The sequence below is a fragment of the Rhipicephalus sanguineus genome, chromosome 9 (genome assembly GCF_013339695.2).
Source record: "Rhipicephalus sanguineus isolate Rsan-2018 chromosome 9, BIME_Rsan_1.4, whole genome shotgun sequence".
NCBI classification, from domain to species: domain Eukaryota; kingdom Metazoa; phylum Arthropoda; class Arachnida; order Ixodida; family Ixodidae; genus Rhipicephalus; species Rhipicephalus sanguineus.
Genome location: NC_051184.2, coordinates 102,206,456 through 102,212,560, shown reverse-complemented (window position 1 = coordinate 102,212,560; position 6,105 = coordinate 102,206,456).

Genomic DNA, 6,105 nt, shown 5'->3' with positions numbered 1-6,105 from the left:
AGCGCTGGCACTCCTTTATAATGGCGTCCACTGTGGAGTAATTCTTGCATATTAGAAGATTGAAGGCGTCGTCAGCAATCCCCTTAAGCATATGCCCAACTTTGTCGGCCTCCGGCATCTCGGCATTGGCTTTGCGACACAATGAGATCACATCTTCTATGTACGAGACGTACGATTCTGTGGATGTCTGCGCCCGAGACGCGAAAATTTTGTTCGCGGCCATCTTTCGTCCAACGGGCTTCCCAAACAAGTCCAACATTTTCTGTTTGCACGTTGCCCAACTCCCGAGTTCAGTTTCATGGTTCTCATACCACACTTTGGCAGTTCCCTTGAGGTAAAACATCAGGTTGACCAGCAGTGGAGTCGGGCCCCAGCGGTTGCGAGTACTCACATGTTCGTACTCCGCCAGCCAATCCTCAACGTCCACCTCATCGGGATCGCCGGAACCGCTAAACGTGCCAGGATCCCGCGGTTGTTCCAGCACGACCGCTGTTGTCGCAGGTGCAGATGCAGCCGCGGCGTCATCTTCATCCTGAGAGACACCGGGTAAAGATGCAGACGCCGTATCTTCCGCCATAGTTGCAGAAAAGCTCCTTAAACGACGGCCGCTGCGGAGTTCCGTTGCGAGGCGTGTCGTACCCAGCAGCTCCACCAAATGTGACGGAGGCGAGACGTAGTTTTAATACATATTTATGCCAGTGAATCGGCAGCCACTACAATATGGCTGATGAGCCCCACGCGCAAGCGCTTCACGTTTTCTCGTCTTCTTTTTCTACGGAGAGCCCATGTCGCACCGTAACAATATGTACAAAATTTGAGCTCTCTATAGTTGAGGGGTTTCGAGAAAAAAGTGGGACATATGTGTCCCACTGAGCACTGAAAGACAGTCTTTTCACAAAAAAGGTAGTTTTATTTTTTGTGCGAACTTGCTGCTGCCTTACAAACCACAAAGGACAGAGCCTACAAACACCTGCTCTCAATCACAAAAAAAGTCTACTAAATATCTTTGCTAACGGCACTCGAGCAGCAGATGTGGGTACTGGGCATGCCTGCAACAGTCTAATGTTTGTTCGTGGAGGAAGCTCAGCTGCTTCCTCCACAGAAAGGGACTTCCCTGCGTGAAGCAGAATGATAATTGGATACTGCAGTCAGTTGCACACAATATTACACTTGCTACAATGTCGGAAATATATCACTGAAAGGTTGTCAACTTTGCATTGCAAAAGTTTTTGGAAAAACTGTATGGGTAGGAACGAATAAAACCACTATAATAGCACATTTAGGAACTCTTGAGAGTGAAATAAACTTTTCAAGCATACCGCTCATGCTGAATCGGGCGGAAAACGCACCAAAATCTGATGAAAGAAAAAGGATACAGCGCGTGCAAGCGAATGGTTCGTTTGGAACATAGCTATGTGCTGGCACCTTGCAAATACCATACAGACAACTACCAAAACCGCTTTCTAGAACATTCATGCAGTCTCATTAAAAGTCTGAAAGCAATTTATTGAGTGGTTTTGATCTAAAAAACTGGAACATGCCGAAGAAAAAAGTGGAACATATAAGTGCCGCTGCCCCACAAAGGGTTAAAGGTCGTCACCCCGCTCGTAGTGATGCGGTCACGCCTCCGTGCACTTCGCCTTGCAGGGCATCGTCGCCTGCGCACGCTCTTTTCTCGTGGAGTGGGGGTGGATGGGGGGAGGTTCTGTTTGTGTGTCTCGTGCTTTCACCGCGATGTCCGCGCTGAAGTTACAGAGCGTACGAAGGTCCCCTCGGTCGCTGCAGCGGCCGCGTTTTTGAAACAAGCGCGTTGTTGAAACGGAAATAAGAATCAACTGTGGCAGTTAGTTCGCGCTCGTCCTGTATATACCTGTGCGTTCGTGTTATGCGTGCTTTGTGTCTGAGCAGCACGCTTTAAGTGTCGAGCTGTGACAGGCAATAGTTCGCGCTCGTCCTGTGTGTGTTCTTTACGTGCGTCCTTTGCGCTTGAGCGACGCTCTGGAAATTTCGAGCTGCTTTCCGTTCTTCGCGTTACAGTTCCAATTTGTTGCTATCGCATCGATTGCTTCGCCGTTGCGGCGAAAGTGTGACCTTTTTTTAACTTACCGTTTTGTTTTCTGAGACCTTCAGGGCGATCGGTCGTTGCAAAATTACGAATTCACAAAATTAACTTACTGATAACTCTCGCTATGAGGCTAACAGATATATTTCTGGCGATCTCTCTAGCTCTCTTCTTTCTATTTTATTCAAACATGCGCGCTGCCAGTGCATTTGCTGGTACGTGGAAGAGGAATACGGTGGCTCGTGGCGCGATTGCGAGAGACTCCCTCTTGCTGACAGACATTGCAGTACATAGGCAGACGTCTATTATCAACGACGATAAACCTCGTCACATTCTGCGGAGGTTGCTTAGGTCCCTTACTCCCAAGCAGTCAAATCTGGATATGCATCGTATCGGGTCGCTCAGCATTTCTTGGGTTCGTTGCGTGGTCGTTGGCTCTGAACTTTCACACTAGTTCAGTGTCCATGGGAGAAGGCTTCGGGTTCCACCATCTTTCTTTAAGAAAGGGGGTTTGGTTTTACTCCCTTAAGATAGAAAATTGGGCGAGTTGGAATACGTCTATGGTTAACAGCAAAGGAGGACACGGATAAAGAAGGGAAGAACCAGCGACACGAGCTCTGTGTTTCAGTGAATGTTTCCTGGAAAGCGCATGGAACATACCGGCTGTTAAAAAACCTAAAGGACAATGACCACATATTGTTGTGCGCTCTTATTACATTGCACCACATATGTAATCGTTATGTGGCCGTGGGGGTACAGCCCCATGGATGGTGTGCCAGTGCTTATGTATCCTTAGACAGCGCCAGTGGAGGTTCGACCGCTCTTTTGTACAGGAGAGTGGTTATACGTTAATTTGCAGCTGATCGAGATGTGCGTAGACCAAGAACACTTACCGCCACCTGTGGAGCAGTCGTGAATTTAGGAGCCTTAACGAAAGAGCAAAACGATTTTTCTCGTGCAAGTAAATTACTCTTTTACAATACCTAAGCTAATACTCTTGCCTTAAGACAATTGATGAGCGAGGAAACGCAAAAATAAAATGCAGGTGGCGACGCCACTTGGAAATTTCCGGACCAGTCACCGTGACGTCATAGATTTTGACGGTGTCTACTGGGGCGTACGCAGTTCCTTATCGAAAAAAAAAATAAAATACATTGTCCTCTCAGGGGGCCACAAACTCAACATACCAAGTTTCAAGAAATTTCGTTGTGCCAATGTGGTTAAAGTAGCAAAAATACACCTTGAAATGTGCGACACAACATGCGGTGATTTCGGCGTGAAATTTAAACATTTAAACATGTTTAAAAATTCAAACCCTATTAATAAACCTGTAATAGTGGAAATAAAGTCCGTATAGTTTAAAAAGTGCACTTTATCAAAATAAACCAATTCATCATTTCACGTCAGTGTGCCTTTAAGACACGAATGCCTTATTCGCGATGCGCAGCGCCTATAGGGGCGCCACTGAAAGCCGCGTAGCGGCGGCCTGTTGGAACCGCACACGGGCCGCGTAGCGGGACGCCTCCTTTCACTGCAAGCATGACGGAAGTGCGCGCGTGCGATTTGCCGCTTGTGCGCGTCCCTGATAATTACTTTTGCGGCGATAGTGTGCGCAAAGGAGCCCCGCTGTATAATAGTGGACATGTGTCCCATGTAACAGCTGTGTAGGACGACAATGTCACTATACGCGCCAAGTGTTTGAAAAAGACAAGCGTCAACAAGCTTCCTTACGAAGTGGAGCTCATCGTAAGCACACCGCTTTCTTTACAACGTCCCGATCACTAATGCCTGCATGCGTTGACGATGAACCAACGTTTTTTCTCGACACAGTAGCTTCGTTTACGTGCCATGTGTTTATATAGTAGATTTTGAGGGAGCGCTGTCGCGCCGGCGCATGGATTTCACGGGTGTGGCCACGCAATGGTCTGCGTTGGTAAAACTTTGAAACCAGCACGATAAACTTGCGAAAAAATATCTCGGCAGCTTGCGCTAGTGGCGCGGGACTGAGTCACTGCGGAGCTGGTGGTCACCTAGCTTGTCATAGCAGCTTGGCTACGTATTTGCTGGGTGTCTTCAGAGAAGAACGTCGGTGCATGTCCGTCGACCCCCTGTAATTTCGCTGAAAAAGATATATTTTGTTGTCTTCACGAATACGTTTAGCTCTTCGACAGCAATTTGTTCGGAAACAAAATTTTCGTCAGAATGAGATGCATCCAGAGACTCTACGGCGATCTGTTTGAAGCGGTTGAAACAGTTCTGGCACAAAATGTCGGTTTCTCTGATGGATGAGGCTTCTTCTGGCGTGCGCGTTCAGGAGGAGTGGCGTCTTAGCCGCGCCAGACAGACAAATGAGGCAGAAGGGGCAGATTTTGCGCCCCCCCCCCCCTCTTAGGCAAATAGGAAAGCCCCCACGCCCCGTGAGCACGCCTATGGCCCCACTCATAACACAGCTTGTGTAAAGCGAATGAGTATTAGTGGGATACATCAAGGGTTTTTTTTATTAGCATGAAGTCATGTTACGAGGCATTCAAAGGGAGGTTGAATCGGTTGAATGTCCTGTCAAAAACCTTCAGTGCCAACAAGGTGCCATGTGTTGCAACCAATATGCATACAGTTGAGGCGAGCGCACAGCGAACATTCTGCACTGGTGATCGCATTCCAGTGCCATCATTAGGTAGAATGCAGCCCATTTCGTGCAGCACACGTGTGATTCTACGGCGCTTTTGTAAAGGAGCTGCCACCTGCCCCACATTCTCTGGCATAGCGCTTCGCGCCATTCGTTTTTCAAGAGAGCCTAGGCATCGCGTCCTATCAGTGATAACAACCTCATGTGCATTGTAGCGTCTACAATGCAGGCGAGGCGACCAAATGTAAACGTAGTAGCGTTCGCTGAAGACGTAGCGACATAAATGGAGAAATAAAAACACGGTAATCGTTCTAACACTGCTTAAACAAAGCGCGATTGCTTACCTTTTGCGTCGGACAGCCGCAATCAACCGTCGCCGTCGCTCTCGCTCATGAAATAGCACCGGAAACATGTAGAAGTGCGTTCCTGGCGAGTTTTTGTATGTGTTTGAGCAGCCGACAACGCAGCAAGTATTTTTCGACATCGCTGAGGCCCGCCAGAATCGTTAAATCACGATGCAAAACACATCCATCCATGCACTCGCGTATAGACGCTCGCGGGAACACTGCTCGCCGGGCCCGCGAGCGCTTCCGAGCCATGGCGGCAGATGGCGTCGTCGGCGCTTTGCGCATCGCCTATACCGGGCGTGCAAACCAAATGCGAAAACAGAACATTTTCAACGAAGGCTCCGTTCTCTTTCGTGGTAGTGGAATGAAAGCTCTCGGCCGGACAAAATAAAACCCGACATGAATAATTGTATATCTGAAAAAATTGCTACTTTGTGAACATTCAGACGCGTTTCGGAGTGTGTCTATTAAGACGCCGCTCGCAATGGTGACGATCGTTAGAAAAAAAACACATGTGCCGCACGAGGAAGTTTAAAAAAAAAGCTCACAAGGTCAATCACGCATTTCACTAAGACGACTCGAAATCGAAAGCCATTTTCTTCTTTTCACTGGATGTATTGGTCTTCTCCCCCTCCCCTCCGAAATCCATCTGCCCCTAACGTGGTTTCGCACTGCCTCCAGGATCGGAGGCATCGCAAGCTTTAGGCACCTCGCCCTTTTACAGCGAAAGCTGTTATGAGACCATTTCATCGGCCGTTTTTGGCGCCGTAGTTGTCCGCCGGCGCCGCCGCCGCCGCCGGTGTCCGTAACCAGTATCGCTCGAAATAAGAAAAAAAAACGAAATAAGAAAAAAATTCCAGGATGGAACGAGGTTCGAACCTGGGCCCTCTGCGTGGGAGCCCAGTATTCAACCTCTGAGCCATTCCGGTGCTTGAAACTGCTTTGCAAAAAGGTCCTATACAGGCTTCATGTCGGGAAGGAACCACATTAGCATATGCAGTATAGCGTGGTAGAAGAGTAAAATAAGCACCAAGCGTCGCACAACGCGAATTCTGTAACCAGGCGTCACA